At 35.6% G+C, this 15243-nt stretch overlaps 1 long non-coding RNA gene across 1 annotated transcript; it reads right to left on the bottom strand.

The window, feature by feature from the left end:
- Positions 1 to 9299: 9299 nt before the first annotated feature.
- On the bottom strand, positions 9300 to 14564 carry LOC307176070. The gene is made up of 3 exons (XR_013824595.1): positions 14535 to 14564; positions 13345 to 13433; positions 9300 to 9377 (listed from the first exon to the last, which is right to left on the bottom strand). It is a non-coding gene; the product is annotated as an uncharacterized lncRNA (long non-coding RNA).
- Positions 14565 to 15243: the final 679 nt, after the last annotated feature.

The following is a 15243-nucleotide window of genomic DNA, read 5'->3' as shown; positions in this document are numbered from 1 at the left end:
AAAAGGAAAATGCACCATGATCAACTGGGAGATATCCCAGAGATTCAAGGATTCTTCAATGTATGTAAATAAATCAATGTGATACATTGCATTAACAAAGTGAAAAATAAAAACCATATGATTACCTCAATAGACACAGAAAAAGCTTTTGACAAAATTCAACACTGATTTATGATAAAAACTCTTAAGAAAGTGGGCATTGAGGTAAGCTATCTCAACATAATAAAGGCTATATATGAAAAACCCACAGCCAACATCATTCTCAATGGTGAAAAACTGAAACCATTTCCTCTAAGATCAGGTACAGGACAAAGATGCCCACTCTCAGAATTATTATTCAACATAGTTTTGGGAGTTTTAGCCATGGCAATCAGAGAAGAAAAAGAAATAAAAGGAATCCAAATCAGAAAAGAATAAATTTGTCACAGTTTGCAGATAACATGATACTATACATAGAGAATCCTAAAGATCCTACCAGAAAACTACTAGAGCTAATCAATGAATTTGGTAAAGTAGCAAGATACAAAATTAATGTACAGAACTCTCTTGCATTCCTATAAACTAACAATGAAAAATCTGAAAGAGAAATTAAGGAAACACTCCCATTTACCACTGCAACAAAAAACAATAAAATACCTAGGAATAAACCTACCTAAGGAGACAAAAGACCTGTATGTAGAAAACTATAAGACAGTGATGAAAGAAATTAAAGATGACACAAACAGATGGAGATATATACCATGTTCTTGGATTTGAAGAATCAACATTGTGAAAATGACTCTACTACCCAAAGCAAACAATGGATTCAATGAAATCCATATCAAACTACCAATGGCATTTTTCACAGAACTAGAACAAAATATTTTACAATTTGTATAGAAATACAAAAGACACCTAATAGCCAAAGCAATCTTGAGAATGAAAAATGGAGATGGAGGAATCATGCTCCCTGACATCAGACTATACTACAAAGCTAAACTAATCAAGACAGTATGGTACTGGTGCAAAAGTAGAAATATAGATTAATGGTACAGGATATAAAGCCCAGAGATAAAACCACACACCTATGGTCACCTAACATATGACAAAGGAGGCAGGAATATACAATGGAGAAAGATGTCCTCTTCAATAGGTGGTGCTGGGAAAACTGGACAGCTACATGTAAAAGAATGAAATTAGAACACTTCCTAACACCATACACAAAAATAAACTCACAATGGATTAAAGACCTAAATGTGAGGCCAGAAACTCTAAAACTTTTAGAGGAAAACCTAGGCAGAACACTCTATGATGTAAATCACAGCAAGATCCTTTTTGACCCATCTCCTAGAGAAATGGGAATAAAAACAAAAATAAGCAAATAGGACCTAATGAAACTTAAAAGCTTTTGCACAGCAAAGGATACCATAAACAAGACGAAAAGACAACTCTCAGAATGGGAGAAAATATTTGCAAATGAAGCAACTGACAAAGCATTAATCTCCAAAATTTATAAGCAGCACATGCAGCTCAATATCTAAAAAGCAAACAACACAATCCAAAATTGGGCAGGAGACCTAAATAGACATTCTCCAAAGAAGATATACAGATTGCCGACAAACACATGGAAGGATGTTCAACATCCCTAATCATTAGAGAAATGAAAAACAAAACTACAGTGAGGTATCACCTCACACGAGTCAGAATGGCCATCATCAAAATCTACAAACAATAAATCCTGGAGAGGGTGTGGAGAAAAGGGAAACCTCTCACACTCCTGGTGGGAATGTAACTTGATACAGCCACTATGGAGAACAGTATGGAGGTTCCTTAGTATCTAAAAATAGAACTTCCATATGACCTATCAATCCCACTACTGGGCATATACCCTGGGAAAACCATAATTCAAAAAGGGTCATTTACCCCAATGTTCATTGCAGCACTATTTACAATAGCCAGGACATGGAAGCAACATAAGTGTCCATCAACAGATAAATGGATAAAGAAGATATGGCACATATATACAATGGAATGTTCCTCAGCCATAGAAAGAAACGAAATAGAGTTATTTGTAGTGAGTTGGATGGACCTAGAGTCTGTCATACAGAGTGAAGCAAGTCAGAAAAACAAATACCGTTTGCTAGCACGCATATATGGAATCTAAGAAAAAAAAAAAAAGGTCAGGAAGAACCTAGAGGCAAGACGGGAATAAAGACGCAGACCTACTAGAGAAAGAACTTGAGGATATGGGGAGGGGAAAGGTAAGCTGGGACAAAGTGAGAGACTGGCATGGACATATATACACTACCAAAGGTAAAATAAATAGCTAGTGGGAAGCAGCCACATAGCACAGGGAAATCAGCTCGGTGCTTTGTGACCATCTAGACGGGTGGGAGGGAGGGAGATGTAAGAGGGAAGAGGTATGGGGATATATGTATATGTATAACTGATTCACTTTGTTATAAAGCAGAAACTAACACACCATTGTAAAGCAATTATACTCCAATAAATATGTTTAAAATTTTTTTAAATAAATTAAAACATTAAATTGGGCTAATATTTTTAAATTGGGTAATAGCAATAAAATGAAAATATTCATATTTTCTGAAAATTCAGAATATCTATAAGTATTTGTACTATATTCCTGCATAACAACAGCAATCTGGAACTAAATAGTAGCTGCCCTTGTACACATGGCTTTAGTCTCTTCACCTCCCTAATATTCTACTTGCTTGCTTTTCTCATTTCCTTATCTATCTGGCTCTGATGCCTTTTGATTTGATGATCTTTACTCTAAATTATCTAAGAGACTCTAAAGAAGATAAATGTCAATAGAGACCCAAATCTTTTAGATTTCCTAACTGTTTCTATCTGGCCATTCATTGTTATTTCATGAGTCTCTATTAGGTTTTTTTTAAAAACTTACATTTTATGAAGATAATAAAATAATACAATTGTCAAGAAATCATAATTGGTGCTTCCTTTTTCTTTGCCTATGGATACATAGAATGCTTAAATAAGTGTTCTAGAAGTTTTTCAGGTGAAACTTAAGTCAGCTAAGGTGATTTGGTATTAGGGACAAGAATTTGACCCATGATCCTCAAAGTGATAGTAATCCTTATAGAATTCGTATGGGGTCACTTCTAGATACGATTTTGATCATTCTCAGCATTCCTCACGGTTGTGACTTATAATATGGACTCCAAATATGTGGTGTATAAAAACTTATAGGGTGATCATACACTGAAGTTTTCACAAGATAGTTCCAGTTCATGCATATTGTCCAGTTATAACTGAACAGGACCTCCTTTCACACTCCAAAATATCTTAGTATAGATAATAAAATATATAGTCATCTCATTCACTATTCAAGCAAATTTGAAAACAAAGGGTTAGCAAAGAAAGATAATTTTACTTAATAGAAGACTCAATCTTACCTACCTTCTTCTTATTCCTAGAATTGAATTTAGCTCATAGGTTCCTTCTTTCTTCTTGTCTTTTTTCTCCTTCTCCTCCTTCTCCACCTCCTCTCTTTCTCTCTCCCTCTCTCTCCTGTCCTTAGATGTTTCACCCTACACTATATTTTCAAATTTGAAAGCCAGGCACTTTTCAGTTTGCCACTGGCCTTATCACTCTCTATAATACTGAAAAGGACTGCTTCATTTTACTGCAGGGCATTACAGTCAAACACTCCAGTCTTATGGATATTTTGACTCATTAATAAAATGATATAGAATACAATACTTTCCAAGCCTATTTAACTAAGTAAACCTTTTGTCCAAAAGTATCTTGTGGGAACCAATATTCCTTGGAATCCATTTTAGGAAGCTCTATTTTATCAGTTTGCATTAATTTACTGGTTCCTTAATTTACTCAAAGCAAATATTAAATACAACTTTGAGCCAGATAATGAGCTAAAGATGAATTACCTCTGTTCTGTTTTTGAGTGCTCTGATAGTTTTGTGTGCTCTTTATTAAAAAAATGAAACAGCTATATACACTCAGCTTACTGTTTGACAATCTACCTTGATGTGACTTTACTCTGCCAGGAAATTCTTGCTTAGGAAGACAAAGTTGCAAATAAACCTGCCATTTCAGGAATTCCTGAAAATTAATTTATTCAAAGAAGAGCCTGCTCAACTTGCTTTCATCACATAAATGTCCCCTTATCAGAATGGTAAATAGCTCAACTTGTCCCATCAAGAAAATGATTACTCTTCAAAGATATGCTTAGCATTATAACATGAACTTTACCAAATCCAAGTCAGATATGTTATAGTGAAAGACCTGCCTTAAATAAAAATTTTATAAATAGCTTGCTTTTGACTTCCCCTTTTAAGAAGTTACTCATAACGTGAAGGTTATGGCTTCCCTTACTGTAGTAAGAAATAAACTCAGCTTGCCTTGATGAACATATCTGTTTTGATGGCCTCTTTGAGAGGTCAGCAAGCCACAGCAGATAAGCATAACTGAGTAGGGAAATAGTGTTCACTTAAACAATGTTCATATAATCAGTACTCCAGTGATAGTTTGCATTGCCAACATGCATGTGTTAGTTGTCTCTTGTTATCTAAAGTGCAGTTCAGACCTGAAATATATTGGAAAAGAAAAAGCATGGGGCTGGAAATTAGACCCTGGACTACCAAGTTGTTTCATATTGGACAGTTCAATTATCTTTTCTGATCCTCAGATGATTAATGTAAAATAGCATTAATAATATCTTATTCACAGGGTCGTTGTTTCATATGAGATAACATGAATATGATTTGTAAATATTTATGTGACATAAAATTAGTAGTTGCTATTATGCTATGTTAGTTTCTGTAACTACAAATTTATGCAGAATCTATTTATTTACATAATTCTTCTCTGTTATACTTAGAGTCTGTGTATCATGGGGAATGGAAATTATTTGAGATTATAAATATACTATCAACATCCTGTGGTGAGGAATCCTGGTGAAGACACCACATGTGAAGGTGAGATATAGTCAAAGGGATCATTGGAACAAATCAATATGTAACAAGATCAAAAGATGGGCTAATGCTTAGACTACTGTCCATTTAGTTTCAGATACAAAACTTGATACCAGTTATATAATTCTGAGGGGATAGAAGAAGATCATACAACTGTTCTAGCCTCCACTCTTCAGTCCAGAGTTTGAATGAAGAATAAATATTCATTTAAATACACATTTGGTGTGGTATCCTTCTCCCTTATTCTCAAGATGCTTAAGGAATGCCAGCTACATCCTAACATTCTTCCTCCTTCACTTGTTTCCTCCTTTGCCTCCTGCCTGGGTAAATATCCCAGATTTTCTCACTGTCTGATCTGTTATATCAATAGGTATGCTAGTTCTAATAACCACACATTGTTTTTTTCATGTAATCCAGTTGAGGGAGAGACTGAGATAGGAAAATCAGCAGCAAGAGGGACAAGCTGAAAAATGACCAGTGCTGACTCACTCTCCCTGCCTCCCAATCCCACTCTGAACAATAGCTAGTAGTGTGTGACTATCACTTTAATTTGTCCCTTCTCTTTCACAGATAAAGATTGTTGAATCCCACACTTTGCTATACACCAGAAAATAACACAACATTGTAAATCAACTACCCTTAAATAAATTTAAAAAAATATTATTGAATTCTATTTTAATATGTCAATTATGAGATTATATAATGCAATTAAAGGCATATATAGAGATAGAAGTTATTATTTCAAATATCTGTGAGTGTGCAGAACATGGGAAATAAACATAAGAATTTTGGCAAATACTGATATATATATATATATATATATATGTATGTATGTATGTATGTATGTATGTATATGGTGCTTTAACTCCATGTATCATATTCTGATCTTGTGTTAGCACTTATTCTGCTCTTAGGGTTTGCTCTTGAGTTTAAAACCTGAGAAACCATCTATCAGAATGATCCAGAAACCAAAGAATTAGCTTCTTTTCTCCCTCCTGCCCTTACCCTCTCCTACCCCTTTATCAAAGATTTAGCTTGTTTCTCACCTCAAAGTGAGAATTTTGAGACAGGGCCAAGCTGGGGCCTGAATCTTTGGTTGTAAGGAGCCCAAGAAAAAGGTACCAACCTTGATGACTCTCTCAATATTTCCCTCAGTCATACTCTACACAGCTCTAATGCCTTTCTATCTGTCTTAATATCAGTTACATTGACATATCAGCTTATAAAAATCATTGAAAAGATGCCCTTTTAGGAAAATGTGCTCCATAAATATTTTCATTAAAAATCAATACTCAGTATCCCAGGCTCTTAGGGGAGATAATTGAAATGTTGTGCCCTTTTCAACTGAGTCATTTTATTTATATAGAAATTTTATCTACATTTTGTTTTTTATTTTGTTTTAATTTTTATTTTATATTGGAGTATAGTTCATTAACAGTGTTGTGTTAGTTTCAGGTGTACAGCAAAGTGATTCAAAAAGTTATATGTATACATGTATCTATTCTTTTTCAAATTCTTTTCCCATTTAGGTTATTACAGAATACTGAGCAGAGTTCCCTGTCGCTATACAGTAGGTCTTCCTTGGCTATCTATTTTAAATATAGCAGTGTGTACATGTCAACCCCAGACTCCCCATCTAAACTAAGCATTATGAAATACCGTTTTGTTTCTAACTAACCATAAAACCTTCTATTATTTTCATAAAGAACTGGAGTTCATATATGCATTTTTATAAATCAGTGTGAGACAGGCTGGGACCTGGGACCCACTGCTGCGGTGCTGCAATGCTGCAATGCTGCAGTGCTTGCACATGGACACACCTCTCCTCGAGCAAGAAAATACAAATAAACTGTATGAGACTAAAATTTCCTGCGTGCAGTTGGGGCAAAATTACTGACAAGAGATACCAAGAGACCAAAAAAACTCAACTGCCACTTTTGAAGAGCCTGGAGCAAAAACAGGGTACTGCGCCCAGCACCACGTAAGGTGTGGGCCAAAGACATAAGCCACCCCTCAGGTCTGACCCCTGGACATACACCTTCCGTCACCCCATATAAGGAACAAGCTCCCTCCGCCCCCACCCCGGGGAGCGAGCAAGCAAGGGAGCTTGTTATTTGTTCTTGCTTCCCCCTGCTGCAGCAGGGGCCCCAATAAAGCCTTGCCTGAATTTCTTGTATGGCCTCTAGTAAATTTCTATTGACTGGTGAAGGCCAAGAACCCTCGTCAGTATCAAATTAGGTTTGGTAATTATTTGTAGATTATTGCTTGTCATTTACTCTAAATTTACTATTTTTAAGCTAATAACATTGTTTTCTTAATTATGTTAAATATTTAAAATTATATTCTATTCATGAGATTTTGAAAATCATTATAAGAACTACATTTCAAAAGTAAATATATTTAAGCAAGAAAGTGTATAGTGCAATAATATTGAAAAAGTTTTAAAAAGAAGTAATGGCAAACATGGCAAATATGCATATGCAAACATGAAAAATATTGTAAAATATGGCAAAATTATTAAGGAAGGACACATATGACCTACATTTCAAAAATACTGTAGCAGCCTTCTGAATTACTCTTCATTCCCCATACACATCTTTATTTTTCTCATCACTGCATCTCCTCACTGTGTTCTCTACTGCTGTAATAGCCTCTTCTGAACTAAACCTCCTCTCAAAATTCTATTACTAGCCACCAAACATCACTCCTTCCATGAAATCTGTCATGTCACTGAATGACTGTCTCTCTCTTTTCAGCCTGTATTTCAGGCTTACATATTTTTAAGATGTTTTGTTTCCTGCATTCCCTATTATATTTATTTATGTGGTTATCTTATTTCTCCTACTTAATTGTAAGCTTGTAAAGTCATCTAGTACAGGATTAAATCTTATTCTTAAAATCTCTACCTTAGGGCCTAGGGCTATACCTATCACTTAATATGTGCTTAATAAATCCATATTGAGTTTCATTCTCTTAAAATTCCAAGTTTTTTTTTTCTGAACAGTTCAAATATTTTAAAAGTACTGGAATTACAATCAAGGCTACAGATTTCAGATAGCACAAGTTAGATTATCTACTGTTTCTTCATAATTGGGAAGTGGAAAAATTATCACAATGTAATTATTTTTTTTAATACGTTCATGAAAATAAGTTCAATACTGAGAAAAATTAAATTAAATTATAATATTTGAGATATTTGGCTTCAAGTTTCTTAATTTAAGCAAAAGTTAAAGGTAAGTCTGTACTTACAAAGGGAAAAATATATTTAACTCTCCAATAGGATTGGTACAAACAGTTACTAACCAGAACTTATCAGAGTACCTTCTCCCAAAACGACATCTTTACATATATTTTTTAAAGTAACATTTAGTACAATCATGTAAAGATAATGATGAGACTGTATTAAAGTAATTTAATGTATAGATCCTGACTGGGCTCTAAATTGTAGGAGGATAAGGACTATATCAGTTGGGTTCATGCCACTCCTCTGAGAAAGTAGCACAGTGCCCAGTTCAGAGTCTCTGCTTATACTTATTGAATAAAGGAATAGAGGAGACAGAAAATATAGTACAAGTGTCCCCAACCATCCAAAACCTCAAACCACTGCCTGACCTAGTTTTGCACAGCACTCTCAACCTTGGACCCTATAATATTTTTCAACTGAAGTAAAGTTCATGTAAGATAAAATTAACTATTAACATTTTAAAGTGTACAATTCAGTAGCAGTTTTTATGTTGATAATGTTGCAATCATCACTACATTATCTAGTTTCAAAACATTTCATCACCCCAAAATGAAGTTCTATACCCATTAAGCAGTTACTTTCCATTCTCAACCCCTGGTGACAACCCCTTAACCCCTGGTGACAACTACCCTGTGTTCTGTCTCCATTAATTTACCTATTCTGGAAGTTTCATAAAAATGGAATCATACAGTCTGTGGCTTTTAATGTCTGGTTCTAGGCTTTTGAAAGAGAAATGTCTGAAAAAGAAAAACTTTCTTTTCTCTTCCTTGGTCTATAAAAGACACTTGGTGTGGTCTGTGGTGAGAGGAAACCAGGGGAATATGTAATAAATATTGATTCATTTCTTTGACCTGTTATCTTTACATATATTTCTTGAAATAACCCAGTCATTATCCTTTTGTGAAATGTATTTATTTATTCATCCATTCAACGAACAATATTAATTGCTTATTGTTTTCCAATCACTGTGCTGAGCACTAGAACTTCCAAAAATGGAACTGTTTCATCTCTTATCCTCAAGGAGCTTACAATCTGAAAGAAGACTGGTGAACCTACTCATAGGATCATTTCAACATGTAATTTTGTAATCATTGAGCTTTTCACCAGAAGCACATTTTGGGGAAGGGCAGTCCAGGCAGAGAAAACACCATGTTCGAAGATGGAAAAGTTGGCAAGAACTGTTGAGAGAAGGTCAGTTTTAGTTATTCCCTTCTTTCCCCATTTGGCTGCAATCTTCACAACAAAAATAGGTCCATGCCTATTTTTTTCACCACTGTATACACAACATTTTGCTTAATGTCAAAGTGAGCATTTCATTTACTTATTCATTCACACATTTGGTAAATCAAAGCATCTACTATGTGCTGGACACTGTGTTGGGTTCTTTGAACAAAATAAATGTGACTATTACCCTGAAGAAGCTCACAATATAAATAGTAATATATTAATTAATCAAACAGCAATCACTAGAAATATGAGTTTTATTCTTATTAAAATCACTTTCTGTTACCAATCTCAATCTCAGCTGAGAACGATAATGCAGTCCCCAAAATACCTGAATATCAGTGACTTTACCCTACTTACTGCCAGAAGGTTGGTGCCCAGGTTGTGACAAATACTCTTGGCTTGTTCTCTTTTCCTTACTTGCTTCAAATAGAGAGGTGCAGTTGGAAAATTCTATCAACAATAATTTCAGTTCTGTGGCCCTATCATCCCTCAAGTGTAGATGTTGGTAACTGTCAATCTATAGAATAACCCCAAACAGTTCCTTGTTCAAACATAAGCAAGGCAGATAATATATTAAGAACCCCATTCACACCGGGGAAGGACCTACCTTAAAGCTGAAATCTGCTGTCCTTTCATGAACTACTTGGAAATCAATGACCTGAATACTTCTAAACCCCAGCAGTATTTTGTGGTCATTATAATTAGACAAGTAGTTCTCCATGTGTAGTCTAGGGACACCTGGGGAGCCCTAAGACAATTTCAGACTTATAAATATATTAATGTGCTATTTGCCTTTTGCACTCTATATCACCAGTGTACAGTGGAGTTTTCAAGAAGCTACAGGACATGTGATTGCTCTGACATTTTTATTCTGATGGTTAATGGAGTGTGTGTTCTTGTATTCTTGCACTGTAAAAAGTTCTCTGTTTTAATTTGCAGCATGGCAAATATCAATCCATATAACCCATGAAAACCGAGTGTAAAGTTATCCAAAGACAAAAATGTTTGAGAACTGCTGAATTAAACTATTGTCTTGGTTTTATGATTGAGCTATTTAGAATACCTTCAACCACAATTCATTTGGCCATGCCCATGATTTTGTAACTAGCTATTTCTAGCCATTCTTCTTCATAGGGATATAAACTTATCAACCTCCTCATATGCCTAAAAGCAGGACTTGCACTGCTTCAAATAGTAAATGATTTCTGAGACTCTTAAGTTATCAACTGGCTGAACCATTATTACCTAGACAGCCCTTCCTAGGTAGCAGCTTGAATTTCTACATTAACAAAGCTTTTAGTACAGAACTTTCAGAGTTGATGCTCAGTAAGTGTTTTTAAGGAAAGAAAGAATGAAGACAGGACATATGTCTGAATCAAGCTTAAGTTTTTACTTCTCTTGGAAATAAAGTTAGTTTTCTTCTTCAGTCTGTGACATGGATTTTTCAAATTCAGAGATCGGTGTAGGGCCCATAAGAATGCATCTTTCAGGGCTTCCCTGGTGACGCACTGGTTGAGAGTCCGCCTGCCGATGCAAGGGACACAGGTTCGTGCCCCGGTCCGGGAAGACCCCATGTGCCGCAGAGCGGCTAGGCCCGTGAGACATGGCCGCTGAGCCTGCACGTCCAGAACCTGTGCTCCGCAACGGGAGAGGCCACAACAGTGAGAGGCCCGTGTACCGCAAAAAAAAAAAAAAAAAAAAAATGCAGGGAGCTTAATTGACCAATGGCTCTATCTGTTATGCTCTCAAAAATCCATCATCACTAAGTTCATGCTAAGACCACATTTCCCAATAGCTTCTCCTGCCAATTAATGAGCACAATAGTGATACTAAAGCATGTCCACTCCTGGGAGGTGCTAGACAACTGAGCAACCGATGATAAACTGAGATTCCAGATTCCCCTCACACTCCCATCAAAGATCTTGGCAACTTGTCCTTAGAACTATACTGTACAGATTCTAATTACTGTACATAACCTACCTTCATTCCTTCCTTACTTCTCTTTCTCACTCCTTTCTCTATCCTTCCTTCCTTCATCAGAATCAAACCTACATTGCAATCTGATGGTTCTTCCAGTTACTTCTGGCTCCCGTGCCGTTTTCTTTCACAGGTATGAAAAAAATACATGTGTTGCACTTTTAATCCCATCTTGGTGTTTGCTTTAAAGAGGACTTAGACTAATGTCTCAGTTCTCCAGCTTGATCATTTCCCTAGGGTTTGTTCCACCTCATTTAGATCCCCAATTCTTACCCATGAGACTCAGTGGGGAAGTTGGCTTGCTTCTCAGTATCTTTTATGACTTCTAAAACTGAGACTTACTAATCTTGTATACCTTACAATTGTTTGCATTCACTACTATGACCTACTAAATGTTGTTCAAAACAAACTTAATCTTTAAATATGAGGGAGGAAAGGGATATAGACAGCAGAGCTCACTACATTTCTTTCCTCTTATGTCCTGCAAAATTATCTCTCTGAATTACATTCTCAGGTCCCCAAATTTGCAAATTACTTTGCTAAACCTCCTTGCAAACCCACACCCCAGGCAGCCTCTTTTCTCTGGATTCTTCTTATCTTTTTTCCCCCAAAAGAAAAGCCCTTTACAGGGGTAATATTTTGATCACTTTTACCACGGATAGGGAGCCCAACTGCACCCCTGGCCATTGATGGCAATGATGCAAAGCATATCCTCATTTCAGACAGCTTACACCAAAAGAAAAAAAAAGTGTGGGGGGGGAGACAGGAACATTACCATTCCGTTCCTTTTATAATAAAGTCATTTCCATGTTTAATATTTTTTCCTATTTTAATGGGCCTTAAGTTTTTCTTCTTTAGATGTATTTTGAGGAAGGCAGGAGCTACATGGCTAAGAGGAAAGGTGATAAAAGTCTCTATGTTTGGATTCTTATATTATTCCAAATTACTTTTTTTGTTTAATCATAAACACCCATGACACTTAAAAATTCTAAAAATAATTAACAAACTAAATGGTACCTCACTGTTTACTGCTACACTTCAGATAGCCAAAAATCTAAAAAAAAAATTATCAGTCAACATCATTCAAATTAAGCCCATGTTGGTCACCTTGTGCAGTACCTTTGCACACACACACACTCAAGCTCACTCAGAATGGAAGGAAATTCTGATACAAGATTTCCTTTCTTTCTTTCTTTTTAAATTTATTTATTTATTTATTTTTGGCTCTGTTGGGTCTTCGCTGCTGTGTGAGGGCTTTCTCTAGTTGTGGCGAGCAGGGGCTACACTCTGTTGCGGTGTGCAGGCTTCTCATTGCAGTGGTTTCTCTTGTAACAGAGCACAGGCTCTAGGCATGCAGGCTTCAGTAGTTGTGGCACGCAGGCTCAGTAGTTGTGGCTCACAGGCTCTAGAGCACAGGCTCAATAGTTGTGACGCACAGGCTTAGATTCTCGGCGGCATGTGGGATCTTCCCAAGCCAGGAATTGAACCCATGTCCCCTGCATTGGCAGGTGGATTCTTAACCACTGTGCCACCAGGGAAGTCCCTCTGATAACACTATTTTCTGAGGACAACTTCATTAAATGATTCCACCCCCACCCTCCTCCAAGAATCCTAGGCATTTGTGCTGATCCTCATGCCTTCATCTTATTTGCAAAGTCCATTGGAGCAAAGAGACTGGGTATTGCAGCCTATCATAACTAAATAGACTTGATATAGAAGTTTTCTGGGGCACATATGCTCCCTCAGGCTCTTGTTACAGTCTGATATTAACCATGTGGGATATATGGAAAATGCACCAGCAAACACTATTTTTTAATGAAAACAATCCCAAAGTAGGTCACTCATTAAAACCTCTTCAAGAGAGAAATGATCCCAGAAGGGGACTGGAGATAAGAAACTGCTGAAAAGAATTGCACTGATTCACATGTGTGAGAAACACACCTTTGAATATTCCATTGAATTCTCTACTTTTCAATTTTGTCTGCCAACTCAACATAGCCACCATCTTCCCCTGTTCCTTCTCTTTTCACCTAAAACATAAATATCACTCTATTATACATGTAAATTAGAAATACAGTATATTGAGTTTAACAGTGTTGCTCATTTTACTCAACACGAAAAATCTGTGATAGAAAAATGATCTTTTTTATTTAATAGTGATAATATTAGTGTTTGAATTCCAGTACTGCTTCCATTCAACTAGGTGTTCAAAGGAAGTACTGTAGGCTGATTTGCTCTAAATATATATTTTGCTGAACATGATTGAGAATATAAAATCAGTTATATCTCTTTCCTATACTTTTCCTCTTTTTATCATGTTTCACCACTTAGGATATTGTTATTATGGTACTTTGATCTATTTTAAATGACTGGACATGTTAGAGGCAATGTATCTCCAACATACCTGTGCCTTTGCAGTTTTCACAACACCTAAATTGTATTGAGCTAATAGGGTAAACAACCTTACTAATTTGCCAAAGACTTTTTCCTGGAATGCAGGACTTTCAGTGCTAAAACCAGGACAGTCCCAAGCAAATTGGGATACTGATCATCCTAGTTAAGCATTTGGTATATGCAAGATACTTTATAATCAAAATTCCTCTAGGTCTCAAAGTTCATTCTTCATTGAGTAATTTATAAGCATCAGATGGGTTGTTCTAGGTACTTGGTTAATCAGTACACAAAGCAGAGAAAGATCATGCCTTCTGAAAGTTTTCATTATAGTGTGAAGTTAGGGGTAAATATTAGGTTTCCATTTTGCAGATGGGAAAAATTTTGTTCAGAGTGGAAGTAGTTGCTGAAAGTCCTGTAGTCAGTAAGTACACACATTTGTCTCTTTGAGGTCAAATGAAGACTCTTATTTCCCCTGAATTAATGTACTTCTTTTTAAAGAAGAAACATATTTCTTAGACCTGCTACTAAATAAGTCTCTAAAGAGCCTATGCATTACCATGAACAAATTTAGTTATTTCTTTCAGTAACATTTAAATAAAAACAAACATGGCTACTGAAGACAAAAAGTCCAAGCTCTACACTTGTTAGAGTCATACTTATTGTTTAAAGAAAATAATCTGAAGTTGGTGATGTTGTGAATTTGATACAGTAATCAGTAGATAAAGCATAAAACTTACCTCAGTTCTAATATCAGTTGGCGTTGTTAATCTCAGTGTAATTACAGTAGTCTCCAGTTTGAGGATGCTATAAATAAAATGAAAAAATATATTTCTAATTAAGTATAATACTTGTTTGCATTTGGGTAATTGTTTATTACATGATATGAGAATGATAGTAACCAATAGAAAGTGAAGAAGAAAACAAATGGACAACCCTACTTTAAGCAAGCCTGATCTGCAAACTTTTCATACACACCCACCACCCCTAAAAAAATACATGGAATGATTGTTGACTTTACAAGTAGATTCATGTATAACTAGCTAGGCATCCGACATATTAAATGTTTTGTTGTATAACATTAATAACACACAATTACTCAAAAACACTTTCATGAGGAAAAAAAAAAACAAACTCATGTGCATGCACATTATAAAATGGCATAAAACTGGTCATAATATATACTTTTATTCAATTATTTCAAATCCATTCTAAATTGGAAATGCCGTTAGAACAATGAAAGCAGACAAACAACATGACTTTTCTCTAGTCTCTTTTACTTTTTTATCTTTGAATTGTTTATTTCTATTTTAATATAATAATTTACCATGGACTTTAGCTTAAATTATAAAATAAGTATGGAAATGTACAAGATTAAATATTGAATAAAAGTAGAAAGAGGCCCAACACGAGGGAAGTCACATCTAACATTTAGAAAGCAGAGAAGGG

The sequence above is a fragment of the Stenella coeruleoalba genome (assembly GCF_951394435.1).
Source record: "Stenella coeruleoalba genome assembly, chromosome: 17".
Classification (NCBI taxonomy): domain Eukaryota; kingdom Metazoa; phylum Chordata; class Mammalia; order Artiodactyla; family Delphinidae; genus Stenella; species Stenella coeruleoalba.
This window is presented reverse-complemented; position numbering and strand designations above follow the sequence as displayed.